The sequence below is a fragment of the Mus caroli genome, unplaced genomic scaffold, assembly GCF_978045245.1.
Source record: "Mus caroli unplaced genomic scaffold, Mus_caroli_1 scaffold_6, whole genome shotgun sequence".
In the NCBI taxonomy this organism is placed as follows: domain Eukaryota; kingdom Metazoa; phylum Chordata; class Mammalia; order Rodentia; family Muridae; genus Mus; species Mus caroli.
In genome coordinates, this window is record NW_028227261.1 from 6927459 (window position 1) to 6949262 (window position 21804).

At 46.5% G+C, this 21804-nt stretch overlaps 1 protein-coding gene across 2 annotated transcripts in view; it reads left to right on the forward strand.

Moving 5' to 3' along the window:
* Positions 1-21804, forward strand: part of Ube4b (ubiquitination factor E4B) — a 102285-nt gene that overhangs the window by 5966 nt on the left and 74515 nt on the right. The gene's annotated exons all lie outside the window — the stretch shown is intronic.

Genomic DNA, 21804 nt, shown 5'->3' on the forward strand with positions numbered 1-21804 from the left:
GAAATTAATGAGCTTGCCGAAAGGTATGTAAACAGGCAAACAGTTTACCAGCTGAACTACATTCCATCTCCAAGGCATAAGCCAGTTTAATGTGGGATCTGGATTCCAATCCAGAGCCTAAGTGTGGAGTTCTCAGTCCCTTTGCTAAAGCACCATTGGGAACACCCTCACCCCCATAATGAGTAGGGAAGGGGGGCAGCAGAAGCCAGCAGACTTTTATACTCCAGTTGTTATAGCCAAGGGTCCAGGCCTCAGATAGCCCTGGATACTGAAGAAGGCAGGAAGGCATCTGTAGTGAGCCAGTGACATGTCTGCCTTGAGGCATTTAACTCTGTGGGCTGATGGTTTGCTGACTGCATTCCAGTACCACTGAGAGCTGCTTCCACGCAGCGTCATTTTCCTCAAAGGAAGCAGATAGTATGCAGGTACATGAGGCGTTCTTGATGCCATACCCTATAAAGGAAAATAAAGTCTGAAGAGATCTAGCCTGAAGAATTGAAAAACTAGGGTCAGTTTCAGGGGTGGCTTTTTATTTTATTTTTCTACTTATGTGTATGCCTGTGTAGATATTAATAGGTGATTGTGAGCCATCATGTAGGTATTGAGATTATATAAGCGCTGTAAGTGCTTTTAACCACTGAGTCATCTCTGGTCCCCCTCCGCTCCCATTTTTTTTTTTAACTAAGGTCTCAATATGTAGCTCTGGCAAGCCTACTGTGTACACCATAGACTGGCCTCAGACTCACAGAGATCCTCCTGCCTCTCCCTCTGAGTGCTGGGACTCAAGTCACTTGTTATCACAGCTGGGACTTTTGAGAGGAGCCAGTGAGGCCTTGTTATATACTGCAGGCTGGCCTCAAATCCCTGAGCTCGGAGGATCGTCTTGCCTCACCCTCCTGAGTAGCTGAGACTATAGGCATGAGACACTACACTTGGCTTAGAAGAAGGTGTCTTAAAGGTGTGTGCCTGCATGTGTGTATGTGAGTGTGTGTACACATGCATGTATATGTGTGTGTGTGTGAGTGTGCCTGTGTGTGCATATCTGAAGACCATAGGTAGATGTCAGGTGCTTTTTGCTTGCTTGCCACCCTTGTTCTTGAGATAGGCTTTCTCATTTGTCTTAGTCAAGTGGGGAGAAAGATAAGATGCTGGGCCTGGGGTGGGTTTTTTGAAACCTCAAAGTCCACTCTACTTTCTCCAACAAGGCCACACCCCTTAATCCTTCTCAAATAGTGCTACCCCTTGTTGTTTTTTTTGTTTGTTTGTTTGTTTGGTTGGTTTTTTTTTTTTGTTTGTTTGTTTTGTTTTTTGAGACAGGGTTTCTTTGTATAGCCCTGGCTGTCCTGGAACTCACTCTGTAGACCAGGCTGGCCTGGAACTCAGAAATCCGCCTGCCTCTGCCTCCCGAGTGCTGGGATTAAAGGCGTGTGCTACCATCCCCGGTCCTGAACTTAGGTCCTTATACCTTTACAGTAAGCACTTTAATCACAGAGCCATCTCCCCAGCCCAGAATTTTGAGAAGAATTTAAGGGACAATAGGGAGCTGTTTTGGGACAGATTGTTCCTAGGGACTCAGCCACCTTGGGGCTTGCTGTCTGAGGGACACAGTGGTGAGAGCTGGAGTCTTACTGTGCTCTCCCAGGCCTCTGTTGGTTGGGCTGCCTTCCCGACCTTTCCGCATGACAGTATTTGGGCTTGGGATGCTCCTTATTGTGGCAGGTGTAATTGCTGTTGACCCGTTGGCTTGTGGCATGGCCGTTTCCTGCCCATGTGCAAATCTGATTACACCGGTTGATGTCCCTTTGAGCAATCTCTTATGTATAGTCGTCCTTTTAAGTACCTTTAAAAACACAGATGTGCTTTGGGTTGGAGGAATGGCCCAGAGGCTAAAGTGCCTGCCGCATGGGCATGGTGGTGACTTGACGACATGGGAGTTCAGAGTCTCCAGCACCTGCAGAGAAAGCGGGTGTGGCACCAGGGCTTGGTCCCCCAGACTTGAGAGCTAGCCAGCAAGTCAGCTGAGTCCAGGAACATGAGGTTCAGGGAGAGACCATGTCTCAAAAACGAAGGCAGCAGAAGTGAATCCCAGGGGTGGGCTTCTGCCCCCCCCTCCCCCCAAGCGGGGTATGCACCTGCACACAGGTTGGGAACACCCATGCTGTGCTCTGCCTCCTCTCCATGAGCAAATGTTCTTTTTTATGGAGCGAGGGATGGGAATAGCAGTGGGTATCTGCGGTTGGAGTCCTGTCAGCAACTTCTCATTGTAAGGCAACAGCCAAGCGTGTTAGCAGAGTTCACAAGGGCAGAAATCTGGTTCTTGAAGCTGTGCTGTACTTGGCAACTTAGAATTGAGCTTGTTTGGAGCTCACCACTGACCTTGGACTCACAGAGGTCCGCTTGCCTCCGTCCCCAGACTGCAACTGAAGGTCAGGGGCTCTCACTGTATCCCACCCTGGCCTTGAGCCCAGGGCAATCCTCGTGCCTCAGCCCCTAAATGGTGGTAGGCATAAACCACCATGCCCTACTTGTCCCTGTCCCATCATAAAGCACTTTGCTGTGGTTCCATGCGCAGTTTGTTTGTTTGCTTTTCTCTTGCTGATAATAAAAAAGATTGGTGCAGCTTGCAGCCTGAGACAGCTCATACTTATTTTTGTTTTCTTTTTGAGACAGGTGTCACTATGTGACCATGGCTGGCCTGGAATGTGCTATGTACATCAGGCTGGCCCCGAATTCAGGAATCCATCCCCGTGTGAGCGTTCCCAGTGCTGGGCTTGAAGTTGTGTGCTCATACATGTAGTAGGAGGCTTACATTGTGTCGTCTTCGTTGTGCTCATACATGTAGTAGGAGGCTTACATTGTGTCGTCTTCCTCAGGGTTTTTATTGATAGGATAAAAGTAACTTGGGGGAAAGGAAGGATTTATTTCCTCTGACAGCTCTCACGTCACATTTTACCACTGAGAGAAGTCAGGTCAGGAACTGGAGTGGAATCCATAGAGGAGCAGCAGTTACTGGCTTGCTCTCTGGGTTGCTCACTGACCTTCCATGGCCCAGGACCACCTGCCTAGGGTATGCTGCTGCTCACGGTGGGCTGAACCCTCCTCCATCAATAGTCAATCAAGACAAATTTTTACAGACATTACCACAAGCCAGTCTGTTGAGGACAATCCCCTCAATTGAGACTTTTCAGATGGCCCTAAGCTGTGTTAAATTGACAAAAACTAGCTAGCACACATGTGATTTATGTTATTGAAGAATCCGTTCTCTCCTCTATGAAGAGGAAATCAGAGAGAAAGGTTAGGAGGCATTGTGGAGTACCAGGGAGAGACGACGTGGGAGCAGCTGGGTTGGTGGTAGAGAAGGTGGGTCAGTCAGTGGTTTGGGAACCAGGATGGCTGTGGGGTTGAGTTGAGGGTGCCAGAGGACTCAGATTGTCACAGGGTTGGTGGTTCTAACAGAGGCTTAAGCCGGATGGCTGTTGATTCTAAGTCTGGGTAGGAGGCAAAAGGCTGGTGTGGCAACATATGGCTTCATCTCATGGCAGTGTGTGTCTGCATTTAGAGAGGAGTGGGAAGGAGGTCATACTCTGTCGCGCACAGCCTAGATGCGGCTGCACATAGCTTTGGTTGCTTGCCTCTCTCTGCGCAGAGCCTTGGCCACTTGTTGGGAATGCTGAGAAACAGTTGTCATTGGGCAACTGCCTGTCCAGCCAAAAGTTTTCATGTTAGAAAGAGAAGACAGTGACCCTTCCTGGTTAGCCCCTTCTGAAACCCCACCCTCCTGAGGAAGAAAACCCAAGGAAACTGTAGAGTCCAGGACGCTTACGTGGGTGGGTGAAGACACCAGTTCTCTCCCTCCTGCCCTTCCCCTCTGTGTTGTGGGAGGGCTAGGGTGACGGAAATAAAGACACCTGCCCATTGAAAGAGGATGGACTGTAGCGCTTGGGGCAAACTCCTTCTGGACCCACCAGGGCCACCAGTGCCGGCTTTCTGCCCTGGTGTGGTTCCTGATATCCCAGGCAGCAGCCCTGCTTCTGGGTACTTTGGTGGCACCTCCTTGTCCCTGGTTGTCCTAGTTAGGGTTTCAGTTCTGATGAAATACCCTGACCAAAGCAACTTGGGGAGGGAAGGGTTTATTTATTTCAGTTTACACTTCCAGGTAATGATTTATCTCTGATGGAAGTCAGGGCAGGAACTCAAACAGTGAAGGAACCTAGCTCTTCCTGGCTTGCTCAGCCTGCTTTCTTATAGAACTCAGGACCCCCACAAAGGGTTGTTCCCTCCCCCATCAATCACTAATTAAGACAATACAGGCTTCCCTCCATCCCAGTTTTATGGACGCATTTTCTGAATTGGGGTTCCCTCCTCTCAGATGGCTAAAACTATCCAGCACACTTGTTACTGTCTCTTTTCTTGGGCAAAGTCTGAAGCTGGCCCAGACACCTCCTCTTCCTGAGATGGCGTTTTCTCCAGAGTCCATCCCTTGAGTGCTGACGAGGTGGTTTTTCCTGGTCTGAGTAAACCTGCCCTGTGCACAGGCATTCCTTAGGCAGATCATAGTGCCTTTTATACTTGAATGCTGATTGGCCTCATGCGTGGAACTACTTCCTTACCGTGGCGTGAAGCCAGGAAATAATTAGATCTGAATCGTCCCCGCAGCTGCCCTACAGTTACAGGCTATGTCGGCGTGTCAGCTGTTTTTTTACGGTGACATGGACACGGTGTATGGCATGGCATGGCATGGCATGCATGTGGAGGTCAGAGACCACTTGCTAGAATTGGTTCTTTCCCGCTGCTTTCTGGGAGCCAGGGAACAAGCGTGGGAGCAAGCACTTCTGCCTGTTCAGCTGCTTTACAGGCTCTGGTGTCAATATTTTTACCAGATGTTTATTGAAGCTTAATAAGGATCACCTGCTTTCTGTTCTGCTGCATCTGTGCCCATGCTGACCCCACGTCAGGGTCATACATATAACTTCCGGTTCCAAGATCCGTATGGTAGTTATGATGGTGATTAGCTGATCGAGCAGACAGTCCAGAATAATAATGGCCTAAGCAAGATCGAAGCATAGCTTTGGCTTTTGTGTGTGTGCGCGCTATCTGTGTGTTTCTTTTTATTTATTTTATATATATATATATATATATATATATATATATATATATATATATATATATATATATATATATATACTGTAGCTGCTAGTCTTCAGACACCCCAGAAGAGGGCATCAGATGCTATTACAGATGGATGTGAGCCACCATGTGGTTGCTGGGAATTGAACTCAGGACCTCTGGAAGAGCAGTCAGTGCTCTTAACTGCTGAGCCATCTCTCCAGCCCCTGTGTGTTTCTTATAGGTGTGTGCAGATGTGCAAGTGCCTCTGGAGGCCAGAGGTCAAGGTCCAGTGTCTCTTTCAGTCTCCTTTGTAAGTCATGTTTTTTTAAAGATTGTGTCTCTGAATCTGGAGCTCACTGATTGGCTAGGCTGCCTGGGCAGTGAGCTCTAGGGATGCAGGTGGCTCTACTCCCTCCCTAAGTATCGGGCCTAAGTATGCATGCCTGGGGAGCCACAGCACAGCATCCGTGGACTAGTTCTCTTCTTTCACCTTTACGTGGGCTTGAACTCAGGTTGTCAGAGCTACATGGCAAGTGCTTAGGGACAGATGTAGAGGTGACTATGGGATTTGGGATTTGGCAGCGCAGTGATTCCAAGACCTTAATAGGACAAGTTGCCTAAGTCAGAAGAAAATGGGTGGGGGAGCTAGGAAGCCACCTGTGGCTATTGATGGGAGCCATGGGTTTAACTGAGGGTTTGGAGGGTAGGGTTTTACATTTTATTTTCCCCTATTCTCATCACTACTTTTGTCTTTTTTAAAAAGTTAAAATGGGGCTAAGGGGAGACGGCTCATTGGTTAAGAGCACTAGTTCCAGAGGATGGGGGTTTAATTTCTAAGAACTACACAGTGGCTTATAATCCTGTATTATTTCATTTCCAGGGGATCTAATGCCCTCTTCTGGCCTCTGTAAGCACCTGATACACCTGGACACATAAAATTAAAAAGAAGATTAAACTAGGACCAATGTCTTTATTGTTTCCAGCAGCTTTGAGTCAGTGTTTACTGTTTCTCTCCTTTCCCTTGAGGTAGGAAGTAAATGTGACATCATCGGCTTGCTTTCTGAGACAGTGTTTTACTATGTAGCCTTGGTTGGCCGAGAACCAGAACTCAGTATATAGACCAGCATAGTACATGTCTGAACTTAGGGTGGTGCGTGCTCCTAGATGAAGCTCTTGGGAGGGGAAAGCTAGGCAGGCTGTTAAAACAACAAACATAAGACTGGTGATAAACATGGACGTGGTGGACATCTGATTATTATTAATCCATTTAATTTCAGCAAATAGGTACTACTGCATGCCTTCTCAGTCAGGGTTGCTCATACTGAGATCAGGGATAAGGGAGTCCTGGTCCTGCAGTGAGCTCGTGTGTTAAGTAGATGTGAGGAGCTGCTGTGGATGTGTGGAGCAGTTCATCTCAGTGGGAGTGGTGGGAATGGGTGGGGACAGGAGCGGCATGGGTGCACAGAATGGGCCACGGAGGATAAAATGTGTCAGCTCTGTCCTCCTGGGGCAAACTGGTCATTCTTTTGAAATTGCTTAGAGGTGTAGATCTGAGATGGTGTGTGTTTGGTTTTGTTTTTTGAGGCAGGGTTGTCTTAGGTTGAGCCCAGGCTGCCCTCAGGTGGGTGCCTCAGTCTAAAAGTGTGTACCATCATGCCTGGGTCTGAAAGGCTTTTTTAATTTTTTTTTTACAAAACGGTGCACTGCTGCTGTTTGTATATATTTTTAATAGATTTATTTATTTACCTTATTTACATGAGTACACTGTCGCTGTCTTCAGACACACCAGAAGAGGGCGTCAGATCCCATTACAGATGGTTGTGAGCCACCATGTGGTTGCTGAGAATTGAACTCAGGACCTCTGGAAGAGCAGTCAGTGTTCTTAACCACTGAGCCATCTCTCCAGCTCCTAAGATGTGATCATGAGGCTCAGGTAACCCCATCTCACTGTACCATTCCAGCAAGCAGCAGCAACAGTTGAGCTGAGGGGGAGGGCTTGAGAGAAGGAAAAGGCATGTCATTAAAATTTGGTTTTCTAGGCTGGAGAGATGGCTGAGTGGTTTTCTAGGCTGAGATGGCTCTGCTCTTCCAGAGGTCCTGAGTTCAATTCCCAGCAACCACATGGTGGCTCACAACCATCTGTAAAGGGATCTGATGCCCTCTTCTGGTGTGTCTGGAAACAGCTACAGTGTACTCATATAAATGAAATAAGTCTTTTTTAAAAATTGGTTTCCTAGCCGGGTGGTGGTGGCGCACGCCTTTAATCCCAGCACTTGGGAGGCAGAGGCAGGCGGATTTCTGAGTTCGAGGCCAGCCTGGTCTACAGAGTGAGTTCCAGGACAGCCAAGGCTATACAGAGAAACCCTGTCTCGAAAAAACAAAAAACAAAAAAAAAAATTGGTTTCCTATCCTTAATCCAGGCTCTGTGGCCTTGACTGGCCTGTTCACTGGTGTGTCTCCACTGGAACACAGGCTCCCAGCTCATGCTCATTGTTAGCCTCTTTCTAGCACAGGGCTGGGCACAGAATGGTCCATGATAAATGTTTTTATGAGTAGATGGGTGGACAGAACAAGACAGTTGTCTCTTTGTAACCTAGTTTTTACCTTGTGTTAGTAGATTTTTCTTTCCTTTTGTTGCTACAATAAGGCCCACTAGGTACGTCAAGGGGATGCTTGGAAGAAACCTTTATTACAGTTGTGATTCAGGGTCAGATAAACCTGTATTTTCTATGTACCAACTAATTGGGTGAGCCCTGGCTTCCTCAAGTATGGGATGACTGTAAGGTGTCTCCTGGCATTGGGGTTTGTGCAGTGCACTGGCACAGTGGGTCCATGGGACATACTATTTTCCCCTCAGGGTTGAATTGCATGCAATTAATAATAACAGTGGTGCGTATCCAAGCGTCCAGCAAACCCTTTGTATAAAGTAAAGCCATCATGTGATTTTAAGCAAAATGACCCTGTTTATGTAACGTTTATTATCATTATGGCTCTGAGGATAAAACCCAGAGCTTTGCACGGCAAGTAAGTTCTTTACTGCCGAGCCACATCACCAGCCTCCTCCTCTCCTCTCCTGCCTTAGCTCTCTGACTACTAAGATTATGGTTGGAGATACCTTACTAAGCCCAGGATTGTACATCTTATTTCTCCAATCTTAATAAAACTTTGGTGTTTTATCATTCACAGTATCTATTTTGATCATGTCTTTAAAAAATCATTTCTTTGTTTTGTTGTTTGAACAGGGTTTCTTTGTGTGTAGACTTAGGCTGGTCATGAACTCAGAGATCCACCTGCCTCTGGCTCCCAGGTACTAGGATTAAAGGCGTGCACCACCATTGCCCATTTATTTTATATGGATGTTTTGCCCTCATGTATATATGTGCACTGTGAGTGTACCTGGTGCCTTTGGTGGCGAGAAGAGGGTGTCAGATCCCTGGAACTGGAGTTACAGATGGTTGTGACCGGCCATGTGAGTACTGGGAATTGAACACTAGTCTTCTGAAAGAGCGCTGTGTCTCCATTCCCCGATCTTGTATTTATGGTATAAAGTCTTGTTTTCAAGAAATATGAATCATACATAAGGCCATAACTTACCTAAAATGTTTTTAAAAAATATAATTCAGCCTAGCAGTGATAGTATACACACCTTTAATCCCAGCACTCAGAAGACAGACAGAGCAGGTGGATCTCTGAGTTCAAGGCCAGACTGTTCTATAGAGCAGAATTTCAGGCCAGCCAGAGCTACACAGAGAAACCCTGTCTTGACAAATGGAAAAAACAAAAAACAAAAAATAAAAAACAAGCCGGGCGTGGTGGCGCACGCCTTTAATCCCAGCACTGGGGAGGCAGAGGCAGGTGGATTTCTGAGTTCGAGGCCAGCCTGGTCTACAAAGTGAGTTCCAGGACAGCCAGGGCTATACAGAGAAACCCTGTCTCGAAAAACCAAAAAAAATAAATAAATAAATAAATAAAAAACAAAAAACCGTGTGTGTGTGTGTGTGTGTGTGTTTGTTTGTTTTATCCAGGGGCCAGATAACTTGGCGGTAAATGCACTAACTGCTCTTGCAGAAAACTTGGGTTTGATTCCTAGAACCTGTATGGTGGCTCACAATCTTACGCAATTCCGTTTTCAAGGAAATTGACTCCCTATTCTGGCCTCTGAGGGAACCAGGCACATAGGTAGTGCACAGAAAACATCGGTAGGCAAAATACTGATATAACCCATATGTCTCTGTGTGTGTGTGTACATAAACAAACACTTTTCTCTTACAGTGTTAGGTTTTTTTCTTCGTAATTTTTTACTAGATATTTTCTTTATTTACATTTCAAATGTTACCCCTTTCCTGGTCTCCCTCTGAAATCCCCCCTCCCCTTAACCACCTCCCCTGCTCACCAACCCACCCACTCCCCGCTTTCTGTACCTGGCATTCCCCTACTGGGGCATAGAGCCTTCACAGGACCTAGGGCCTCTCCTACCCTTGATGACCGACTAGGCCATCCTCTGCTGCATATGTAGCTGGAGCCATGAGTCCTACCATCTGTACTCTTTGGTTGGTGGTTAGTCCCTGGGAGCTCTGGGGGTACTGGTTAGTTCATGTTGTTGTTAGTTCTTGTTTTTTTAAGACAGGAACTTAATATAAAGCCCAAGACATCTTTGACTTTGGGATCCTCCTTCCTCAGTCTGCCAAGTATTATTATAGAAGTTTTATCTGTAAACAAGGTATTAAGTTAGCTATAAATAATGTATAGATTTAAAAACAGCAAAATAACCCATCAGGTATTTAGGTTAGCTACAAATAATGTACAGATTTTAAATTTTCAAAAAATAGCAAAATACATTTACAGAGAAAATTTGAATATATGGATGTCCTAATGTGGAAAATTATTTCTGGAAAGGAATTAAAAATTACTAGAAAGTGAAAAAATCAGCCTTTGTTATTTAGGTATCGTCCCATCTGCCCAGGCTGCCTCTCAAGTGGGTGGAGTCCCGGTCATGGACCACCATCAGCATTCGCTGGAACGCTCTCTGTGCACTGAACAGTACGGTTTCCCTGTTCATAATATTGGGACACAGTATGGACATTCAGAAAAAAATATCAATTAAAAATTTTGAATGAGATGAGAGAAATAGGAAGCTGTTAAAAGAGAAATAATTTTTCTTTACCACATATAAGCTCTCCTAAAAGAAACTTGTTTGTTTTTGTTATTTTGTGATTAAAGTCAGTGACCACTCCTGCTGAGCACCAGTCTTAGTGCTCCCACCCCAGGGAAAGTATACTTGGATTGAAACAGTGGTGGTCTTGTGGTGAGACAGTTAAATGTTACCTCTGTGTCTTAATCAGGGTTTCTGTTCCTGCACAAGCAGCATGACCAAGAAGCAAGTTGGGGAGGAAAGGGTTTCTTCAGCTTACACTTCCACACTGCTGTTCATCACCAAAGGAAGTCAGGGCAGGAACTCACATGGGGTAGGAACTTGGAGGCAGGAGCTGATGCAGAAGCCATGGAAGGATGCTGCTTACTCGCTTGCTTCTCCTGACTTGCTCAGCCTGCTTTCCTGTAGAACTCAGGTCTACCAGCCCAGGATTGGCACCACCCACAATAAGTCCTCTCCCCCTTGATCACTAATTGAGAAAATGCCTTACAGCTGGATCTCATGGAGGCGTTTCCTCGAGGGAGGCTCACACTTTGTGATAACTCCAGCTTATGTCAAGTTGACACACAAATCCAGTTAGTACACACTGTTAACTGGATGCATATTTAGATATGCACATATGTATGGTGTGTGTGTGTGTGTGTGTGTGTGTGTGTGTGTACATGCTTGCTTACCTGTGGGAACTTGTGTTCTTGGAGACCAGGGGAGGTTACTGTTAATGTATTCTCCAGTTGCCCATCTTTCTCATTTTCATGAATAAGATCTCACTGAACCTGGAGCTCAATTGGCTTGATTGGCTGGCTGGCAAGCTCTAGGAATCTGCCTATCCACCCCTCCCCCATTGCAGATGCGAGCCATGTGCCCAGGTTTTAGGTGGGTGCTGTGGAGCCAAGCTCAGGTCCCTATGCTTCGGTACAGTGCTGTTCCGTTCTCCTGGGGCTTGTCACTTACTGAGTCTGTTTTGTGGACCAGTGTTAGAAGCACCTTCTGCTTGGCTTTGGCTCTAAGTGGGATCAAAGATGCAAGTGGCACCTGCAGGGTGCTCGTCTAGCCTGATCTTTCTGGTGTCGACACAAAACTATAGCTGTAAGAATCTTTTTTTTATTTTATTTTTGGAGACAGGGTTTCTCTGTATAGCCCTGGCTGTCCTGGAACTCACTTTGTAAACCAGGCTGACCTCGAACTCAGAAATCCGCCTGCCTCTGCCTCCCGAGTGCTGGGATTCAAGGCGTGCGCCACCACGCCTGGCTAAGAATCATTTTTTAAGCTGAGTACCGTGGTACCTTCTTGTAATTCCCATATTGGGGAAGTTGAGGCAGAAGGATCACTGAGCGTTCAAGGCTAGCCTGGGCTACACAGGGAAAAAAGCAAACCAAAGGGAAAGGAGCTGAGGGTGCAGCTTGAGTGGGAGACTCTTGTGAATGCATAACACCCTAGGTTCAACCCCAGCACTAGACAGAAACCCCAAAGGAGCCAAGGGTGGTGGCCTAAGCTTTAATTCCAACACTAGTGAGACAGAGGTGGGCAGGTAGGCTCCAGGTTAACAGGCAGCCTGGTCTACTTAGCAGTTCAGGCCAGCAGGGATATACAGTGAGATCCTGTGTCAGAAAACAAAAATCAACCAAACAGTAAACCCCAAACCAACCAAATGAACAAACCAGGATGCAGTGCAGCTAAAACAGCCTCTGTTCAGCCCTGCAATGCTTCCTGAGGGAGGCTCTGGATCTTTCTGCTTTCTCAAGTCAGCTCACAGCGGTGATGCGCAGGACAGCAGCTCTGCTGCACGCATAATGTTAACAGAACCCAAGCTAAAGGAAAGTAGTATCTGAGCCTCAAAGAGATCAAAGACAGAAAGATGGGGAGAGGGGGCTGGTGAGATGGCTCAGTGGGTAAGAGCACCCGACTGCTCTTCCGAAGGTCCAGAGTTCAAATCCCAGCAACCACATGGTGGCTCACAACCATCCGCAACGAGATCTGGCACCCTCTTCTGGAATGTCTGAAGACAGCTACAGTGTACTTACATATAATAAATAAATAAATCTTAAAAAAAAAAAAAAAAAGAAAGATGGGGAGAGCTCTGGGTTGAAAAATATTGATACATGTGTGATGTGTGTCTCTGGGAAACACTTGTCACCTGTCTTTCTCAGGGACTCCTTCATTTGTTCAGCATTGTTCACTCACTGTTTACTAAGTGCTCTCTGGGTGAGATACTGTTAGGGTTGCAAGGATGTACGACGAATAAGAATGGACCACGCCCCTGCTCTGCTAGGGCTTGGGCTGTGCAGATGAGTAAAGAGGAGCTGGCAGATGGAGCAGAATATCAGCCTGTTCTGATGTGTACCTGCGAGGTCAGTGGCTCTTTGTCACCTTCTCCTGAATCAGGAACTACTCAGGTCTCAGAGAGGAACCCAGGTAGGTGTGGGTACAGCCGAAGTTGAGGCTAGACCCAGCTGGAGGGGCTCTGGTGTTGCGGCCGACTGGAGATGGAATAGTATTTGCTCACTCCTGCCTATGGATTCTGCTGTGTTTTCAGGTGGAGTGGTAAAGTGTTTCTTCCTTCACCCTTCTTTCCTTTCTTCTCTACATCTTCCCCTCTTTGTTTCCTCCTCGTGTATCTGTGCAACACAGGGCCTCATTATCTAGGTCAGACTGTCCTGGAACTTAGCATCCTCCTGCCTCAGCCTCCTGAGTGCTCTGATTACAGCGTAAACTGCCACAGCAAGCTCAGGTGCCTTCTGAGAAGTGTCTAGAACCTGTGGGATTATCAGTGGTGAAGGAGCTTCCCCCAAGTCTCAGAATCTGAGCCTGATCTTTGGGCCTCATGTGGTGAACATGAGACCATTATGCCATGGTGTGTCTAGCTTCTTTCCCAAAATCAAGTGTTGATGAATAGCCTGGAAAAGCCCCTGCCCTTTGCATCTTTCGGGGAACAGGGTACCCTCTTTGATTACTGAGCTTATCAGGGGTCCCCACTGAACTTAGCTCACTACCTTGTCTTGCTACCTAGCTTGCCCTAGGATCTGCATCTGCGTCTTCTGGGGGCTGGGTTTGTGGGCGACCACCACACCCACACAGCTTTTATGTGGATTTGGGGTCAGAACTCTGGTGTTTATGCTTGCTCAGCAAAGTTCTTTATCCAATGGGCCATTTTCCAAAACCCAAAGCAAAGTTCCCCAAATGAGTTAAAAGTGTATAACCCTTGAACCTGGACTAGACCTTCCAGCCAGGCAGTTCCTGTGTGTGAGCAGCAGCTTCGCTGTTCCAGGGTAAAGTACTTGGCTGCCTTTAAAAAACAGTTTTTTTTTTTTTTTTTTTTTTTTTTGTGCATTAAGTTTATTTATTTGTTTTTGTTTTTTTTTGAGACAGGGTTTCTCTGTGTAGCCTTGGCTGTCATGGAACTCACTTTGTAGACCAGGCTGGCCTGGAACTCAGAAATCCTCTTGCCTCTGCCTCCCAAGTGCTGGGATTAAAGGCGTGCGCCACCACACCCGGCTTCACCTGCTTCCTTTTAATGGCTTTCATCTTTTTTGAGAAATCATGCCTTCTTTAGTCCCAATTTTAAATATGCTCCCTTCTGGGAAAAAATGCAGGATTTTCACATCTTTCTACTTTGCTTTTTAAAGTTCCCAAGCCTCACTGTAAACTTAGAAACAGTCAGCAATAGCCATGTGTCAGCCTAGCTGCTGCGCTCCTGGAAGCCCCTCTGCCGTCGTCCCCTTCTTCTCCATTCTTCATTTACTGTTTTTAATACAGTCTTACTGTATCTCAGGCTGACCTCAGCAATGCTCCTGCCTCAGCCTCCCAAAGGATAGGAGTATGGGTAGGCTCCATTGCCTCCCATTTATATGAGTTTCTTGCAGATACTCCTAGTTTAACCTCTAGCTCCTTCCATTCTTGTGTGTGTGTGTGTGTGTGTCTGTCTGTCTGCCTGTCTGCCTGTCTCTGCGTCTGTCTCTGTGTGTGTTGAAGCCTAGAGACACCAAAGGTTGAAATCATTTTTCTCCTATGCTCAGTATCCTTTTATTATTTATTTATTTACGTAGTTATTTATTTAGTTTTGGTTGGCCAGAGACTTTTGAGCTCCAACAATTCTACCTCAGCTTCCCAAGGGGCTGGTACTGCGGGGCTATATCTCCTGCCTGGCTGCCTTGCTCTCTTGAAGTCTCTTGCATTCTTGCTTTACAGAATTTTATCTCATGTAGCTAGCCAGGCCTGAAATCTATGCTTTCCACTACTTCTTCATGCCTCAATTCCAAAGAATGACCAAGGTTTTTTTTTTTTTTTTTTTGTTTTTTTGTTTTTGTTTTTTGACCAAGTTCTTTGTAGCACTAATTAAATGTGACTGGACTTGACCGTCTCTCTTCCATGTCCTTATGCCAGTCTGGTGTCTTGTCCTACCTTCGTGCTCGTCCTCACAGTGGCTGCCATGGTCGTCTATCTCAGTTGCTCCTTACCTTCATGAGCAAGTCCAGGGCATCAGGGTGGTGTTGCTAGCGGGTGTGTCTCACTCAGCCTGCCTGCCCTGACTTGTGTGTCTTTCCTGTCAGGGAAGCAGTGTGGGTTCCTGCAGATCCACCTGCCTCTGACAGTGGACCTCCGTCCTCACCCCAGCTGGTTTCTACCTGCTCTGAAAAAGAAACCCAGTCAGCAGTGAGCACAGCTCAGGGGCTCAGTGTGCTGGGTCTTCACAGTTGTTCCTGAGAGTGACGGAAACACGACACTAAGACACTGTGTAAGAGAGTTGGATCCTGAAAACCCAGTAGTGAAGAAAGCAAGATGCTGCTGTCCACACATTGTTGAGCGTCCTGGGGAGTGGAAGTATTTATAAGCAGACCACTGTAAGCCATAGTGTAGCTTACTGAGCTTAACAAAGATGGGAGTTATTTCAGGAATACAGGAACAGAAAGATGGCTGAGTCACAGGAACAGAGAGTTGAGTCACGCTCCCCTTGTCACAGCCTTGCTTGCCCTCTCGTTGCCTCACCTCCATGTCACTCCAGCCTTCTTCCAGACGTCCTAGCTCATGTCCCTTGTGTGCAGCTGAGCTTGGCTAGAGTATAGCCAGGCTCAGTTTCCCCCTACCTGTTTTTTTTTGAACATGGTGTCAGTAGTACAAGCTAGCCATGAGCTTACTCTCATGCTCCTATTGTAGTGTATGCTGCTAAATTCAGTTGTGAACTTAAAAATAAAAGAGATTTATTTACTTATTTATTTTTAGTTTTTGGTTTTTCGAGACAGGGTTTCTCTGGGTAGCCCTGGCTGTCCTGGAACTCACTCTGAAGACCAGGCTGGCCTCAAACTCAGAAATCCACCTGCCTCTGCCTCCCAAGTGCTGGGATTAAAGGCGTGTGCCACCACTGCCTGGCAGATTTATTTTTATTTTATGTATACGAGTGATTTGCCAGAATGCTTGTATGTGTACCGTATGCATGTCTGCAGTATCAGAAGTAGGCATCAGGTTCCCTGAAACTCGACTTAAGAGATGGTTGTGAGCCACCATGTGTGTGCTGGGAACTGAGCCAGCCTCCTCTGCAAGTACTCTTAACCAGCGAGCCGTCTCTCCAGCCCTTAGCTCTCGACCTTATAATCTGAAGATTTTTACATTTACAGGAAGGCTGAATAAATTGCTTTGAATCATCAGCTACTAATGTGTTCACGTTTTCTCTCAGCGTATAAATTAGTGTACACAGACATACTTGGCTTGTGCTGAACTGTTTGCAGGTTTGGTCGCCATAGAGATGTGGGGACTGGGCCACTGCCCAGTGGTGCTGAAGGTCTCATTGAGATATTAACAAGCCAGACAGAACCAGAAGGAGCAGGGTGGGCTGCAGAGCAGTTATGTGGACAGGAGCATGTCAGAAGAGGGAGATTAGTTTTCTATGAGTGTACACAGCCTTCCTGGGGAGGCTTCACTTCCCCATGTGCTGTGGGCAGCCCGTGGCAGTTCCAAACATCACTTCCGGGTTATTAAATTTAAAGCAGTATTTTGTGGACCCTCCCAACCCCCACAAAGAGCTAAAAATAAGAGGAGCAGGGTTTGGAGTTAGTTATGTTTCGGCCCTGTCACCTGGTCTTGGAGGGAAGGTGGGGTGGAACAGGGTGACAGCAAGTGTTTGCAGGTTTTAGAGGTGTAGTATTTGAGAGATTTGCACTAGCAGTAGTGTGGTACAGAGGAAATCGGTGCATGTCTTGTAGCAACTGGATTTTTAGCTCAGCTTCTACAACCTGAAAAGCATAGAAATACACTTAGTTTTAAAAGCCATGGATGTGAGGCAGGAGAGATGGCTTAGTCTGTAAGAGTTCTCACTGCTATTCCAGAGTCCCGGATAAGAGGGTTCACAGCTGCCTGTATAACCCCTGGCCCCCGGAGGTCTGCTTCATGAGCACCTGTATATACATGCTTGTGAAAGGTTCGCACAGACACACAAAAAATAAATATAAATCTTAGAAAAAAAGACATCAAAGTGAACACAGCACATCCTACTTTTGTATTATTTCTGGTGAAGATACAGGATTGGGCTGGTCTCCCTGTGAGGCTGTGACACAGGCACGGGTCCGTGCCCTCCTGACCTTGTGTCCTGACTGTCCCTTTGCTTTTCCTTTCCTGGTCCATCTAGAGGACGTTGAGGGTGGGCATTAGGACTCAAGTGGAACATCTTCTTCAACTTTGTGGCACACAGTAGGTACTTATCGACATGCCACAAGGATGCTCCTGTTCTATTGTACCCAGAACACCAGGTGGATGTTCTGTGTTCCACTGTGCACCTCTCACCAGAGAGGTCAGTTTGTTCAGTGTTGCTGATCAGAGGGTGGAGGCAGTGTCCGACACCAGCAATCTATACAGAGCTGACTTCTTAAACTAGTCAGCAGCAGTGCCACCTTGTCACTGTAGGAATGTCTTGTGTGGAGACAGGTGATGGGTGGGAAGTCACAGTCCAGCTTCAAACCCTGCACTGTGTCCCCTGAGCTGTGTCACTGAGCAAGTCACTTCACTGGAGGTGGGTTCCTCACTTGTAAAATGGTAGTGGAGTGTGCGGATCCCTGGGTTGTCAACTGAGCTTACCCATGGGCTGCAGAGCTGCGTCTGGCCCACAGGAAGTGGAGGGCTGCCTTAGTTAAATTATTCACTTACTCCTTTGTGTCAGGATCACCAAGAGCCTCCAGAAGTGACATTGTAAGTAGAAAGATTACTATCTATCCGTTGTCCCTGTCCCATCCCCTTCCTCTTTGTAGGAGCAGGGGTAGGTTGTTGCTGAGATCTGGGAGGTCTTGTGTGACTGAAAAATGCATAGAATATCTTTAGGAGAACATCCTAAAGACTAAAAGTTGTAAGTGATGTCTGTCTGTGTGTTGGAATTTGTTTACTTTGTAAAATTTTAGTTGGAAATAAGGATTTTTGCAGACTGTATTTTATTAAATTTAAAGCAGTATTTTGTGGACCCTCCCAACCCCCACAAAGAGCTAAAAATAAGAGGAGCAGTTTGATCTGCCCTGCCCTGGGGCTTTCCCTGCTCTGAGTCTAGTGTGGGTAAATCTGGAGGAGGGGGTGGGACATACAGCATCAGGAGAGCCATTAGGGGAAACCCTGTTGTAGTGTCAGCTAAAAATGTGACCTGAGACGGACAGAATGTGGCTCCTGCTCAGGGTCTGGGGCGGGGTGCAGTCATGGCCATGGAACTGCCACAGCTGTTTCTGTTTCATGCTTTTCCATTCTTGATCTGTGACAAATGGAAAAGGAAATCTTTTAAAAAGAACCTAGGTTTAACTTAAGGAGATAACCAGCCATAAAAAGTAGGGTGAGTAAAGAAAAGGAATTTAGTAATACTTGGAGTGCTGGGACTGGCTCCTTCCTCCCTCCCTCTCCTTCCCTCCCCTCCCTCTCTCTGTGTGTGCATGTGTTAGGGGTGTAGGGGGACTGGGCAGATGTCCTCCTGAGGACAGAAGAGGTTGTTGGATCCCTGGAGCTGGAATTATACCTGGTTATAATCCCCCATACATGAGTGTCCAGGAGCAGTGAGGGCTCTTTGTTTCTTTGTGTAGTCCTAGCTATCCTAGAACGAACTGTAGCCCAGGCTGGCCTCAGACTCAGCAGAGATCAGAGATATAAGTCTGTCTCTGCCTCCTATGTGCTGGGATTAAAGGTGTACTCCATCATCACCAGCAACTTAAATGTCTTAAGTTGCTGCAGCAACTTAAAATGTCTTATTTTTTGAGCCGCATATTGACACATGGTCACACATGCTTTTATTCTCAGAACTTGGGAAGTGGAGACAATAGGATCAGAAGTTCAAGACCAGCCTTAGTTAGATAATGAGTGTGTGGTCAGCCTGACTATGTGAGACCCTGTCTTCAGACACCAAACCAAACCAAACCCCTGATTTTGGGTATGCCCAGCCCTTTAGTGAAGTCATTAGCAAGCACAGTGCAGTGCCAACACCCAAGGCTACAAAGCAGTGGGCAGATATGGCAGAAAGCTGCAGTGTTAGTATGCTCTGAAGAAATGTAGTGCTAAGTACTGAAAATACTGGTGTTGTAAAGCCAGATGCAAAAGTAACAAAAATATAAGAAGATATCTGTGTTTGAAAATTAGAATATGCAGGAATCACTAAAGAAAATCAGGGAATCTTTGAGAATGGGGACTGTTCATATTAGTATTTATATAAGTGTTTTCAGTAATGTCATTTAAAATTTTTAAAAAGAACATTTATTTTTATTTCAGGTTAGAGCGATAGCTCTGTGGTAAGGTCAGTAGATCTCTTCCAGAGGATCTGGGTTCAGTCCCAGCATCCACACGAAGATCTGTAGCTACAGTCTCAGCAGATCACTCTCTGGCCTCTAAGGACTCTCTGTGGGTTATGTAGTACATGGATGTAACGTGTGGGCACAACACCCATATGCACACAATAATAAGATACAATGGAAACTTAAAGAGTTATTTTTATTTTTAATTATGGATGTTTGTTTGTGTGCTTTTGGCAAGTGTGCAGTGTCAGACAGAGGAGGCCGATGAGGGGGAATCCCTCGGGCCTGGAGTTGCAGACAGTTGTGAGTCATCCATCGTGCATGCAGGGAACCGAATTCAAGTCCCATCTAAGCACAGGCTGCTTTCCCAGCCGCCGAGCCAGTTCCCCAGCTCCGTCGTACATCAAAACTTGGCACACTTAAATTTCATGATGCAGATTTATCTCTTAATTTTCAAAGAAAATCATACCTTGAGCTGGAGCTGTCCATCTGAGAGCTGTGTGCTTGCTAAGAGTGTGACATGCCCCATGCTCAGGTCTTATTGCTGAAATTAAAACAGAACACAGCAACAAAGAAGTCGGGACTGGGAGATTGCTTGGTGGATAACACGCTTGCTGTGAGTGTTTAGGGACCAGGCAGAGTTTAGACGCCCAGCACCCTGACAAAGCCTGCGTGGCTGTGGCACGTTTGCAGCTGTGCAGGGGGAGACAGGTGTGGGAAATCTGAATTCCGGTCCTCGAGCAAGAGCTTTATCAACTGAGCCATCTCCCTAGCTTCTCCTAATCCTTTCTTCAAAAGATTTAATATGGTTAAGTAAACTTGAGATAGTGACCTGTGTGACATGTTTCAGGTGAAGTGATTGGTTGGCATGTCTGAGGCACAGGCGGGAGGAGACGCTTCTCCACTCTGGGGCAAGGACTCAGGGCATTTCCTTGGTCTAAGAAAGGTAAAGGGAACAGGTGTCGCACAGTGTGAGAAGGACACCCATTTCCTGGAATCTGTCCTTGTTAGGAATCGCTGGGGCTGGAGCTTTGTCCTACTTATTCCTGGTAGGAGGAGTGTGTGTCTGGGGCTGCCTCATTTCTGAGAAGCCTGTTCACATCTAGTGCTTGGTATACATGTCTAACCTCAGGGTGGTGGTCCTGTGTGCGTGCATGTGTGCGTGCATGTGTGCATGTGAGGGAGGGAGGGAGGGAGAGAGAGAGAGAGAGAAAGAGCATGCGTGACATAGGAAATGCTGCTGTGATCCATCCTATGTTTATTTGTAATTACTTGGTAACTGGAGCATTCAGAGAATGGCCGATTATATTTTCATTTTGATCACATTAAAAAAAAATCAGCTTAAACATAAACTTTGTGTCTTGGTGTACCTTTTGTTTCTTTCTCCTATTGGATGAAATAGACTTTTCTTTTAATTTTTTTAGATTTATTTTTTATTTTATGTGTATGAGTTGTCCTGCCTGCATAAATGTATGTGCACCACATGTGTGCCTGGTTGCCACAGAGTCTTGAAGAGGGCATCAGATTCCCTGAAACTGGAGTTAGAAATGGTTGCTGGAAGTCAAACTTAGGTCTTCTGTAAGAACAAAGTACATTTAACTACTGAGCCATGTAGCCTCTAAATCTTACCTATCTAAAACGACTACATAATGCCATTTTGTTAAAATACCAGGTTTTGGTTTGCGGTGGTGACACACACCTTTAATCTCAGTACGCTGGAGGCAGAGGCAGGTGGATGTCTTGAGTTCAAGGCCAGCCTGGTCTACAGAGCAAGTTCTAGGACAGACAATGCTACACAGAGAAACCCTCTCTTGAACAAACAGCTCCTGCCACCACCACACACACACACACACACACACACAAAACCAAAACAGGTTTTAGTGTGTTGGGTAGTGAGCATACTGGAAATTTGCAGTGTCAGTCAAGGACATAGAGCATCTTGGTGAGCCGATCACTGTATAGGTTTTAAGAGTAAGTCAGCAGCTTCTAAGAGCATCCGTTTGGGGCTGTGGACATGGCTCAGTGAGTAACGCCCTAGCTACCTAAGTGTGAGGACCGGATCTCAGGTCCAGAGCCCACAGAGAGCGAGCCAGGCACCGTGCTTTGTCTTCAGTGCTTTTATGCTGGGCTGGAAGGGAAGAGAAGAGAGTGCTGTGGAGGGGTGCAGTAAAGAAACTGCTGACATGACTCTGTGCTAGGGAAGGCTTTTATTATGAGTAAAGAGGGCGTCTGGAAGAGTCCAGAGTAGAGCGAAGAGAAAGCACACTGGACTTGGTCAGGCCTAAGGTGTTTGGATTGCCCTGGTGCTATTTGTATGCAACACTAGGGAAGCAAGGGAGTAGGGGCAGGGAGAGGGGTGTTGGGAGATAGCAAGAGAGCCTAGCCAGAGTACAGAGAGCAGCAAGATAGTGCTAGAGTGTGGGGCAGACAAATCACGTGGGTTGTGAGGAGGCTGATAGGCTGGGGAGGAGGGACTCTTTCTGAGGATAGAAAACCCGTTTCACAAGTTCCTGCGGAATGCTAGCTTTTCTCTAACCTCCAGAAGTCCTGCAGCCTTTAAGCTCATTTCTAGACATATGGGGAGGGAGGTGGGGGTGCTGAGACCTAACGATAACCCCCCCATGGATGGGCAGCTAGCGTTTCCTATGCAGTGGGGAACAGCAGAGAGCTAGCTTAAACTAGGCAGATGGTGAGGACTAAATTTGAGGTTTCCTCTGACACACACACACACACACACACACACACACACACCTAGAACATTTGCTTTGCCTTGTTACTTTTCTGAACACATTCTTTTTAAAT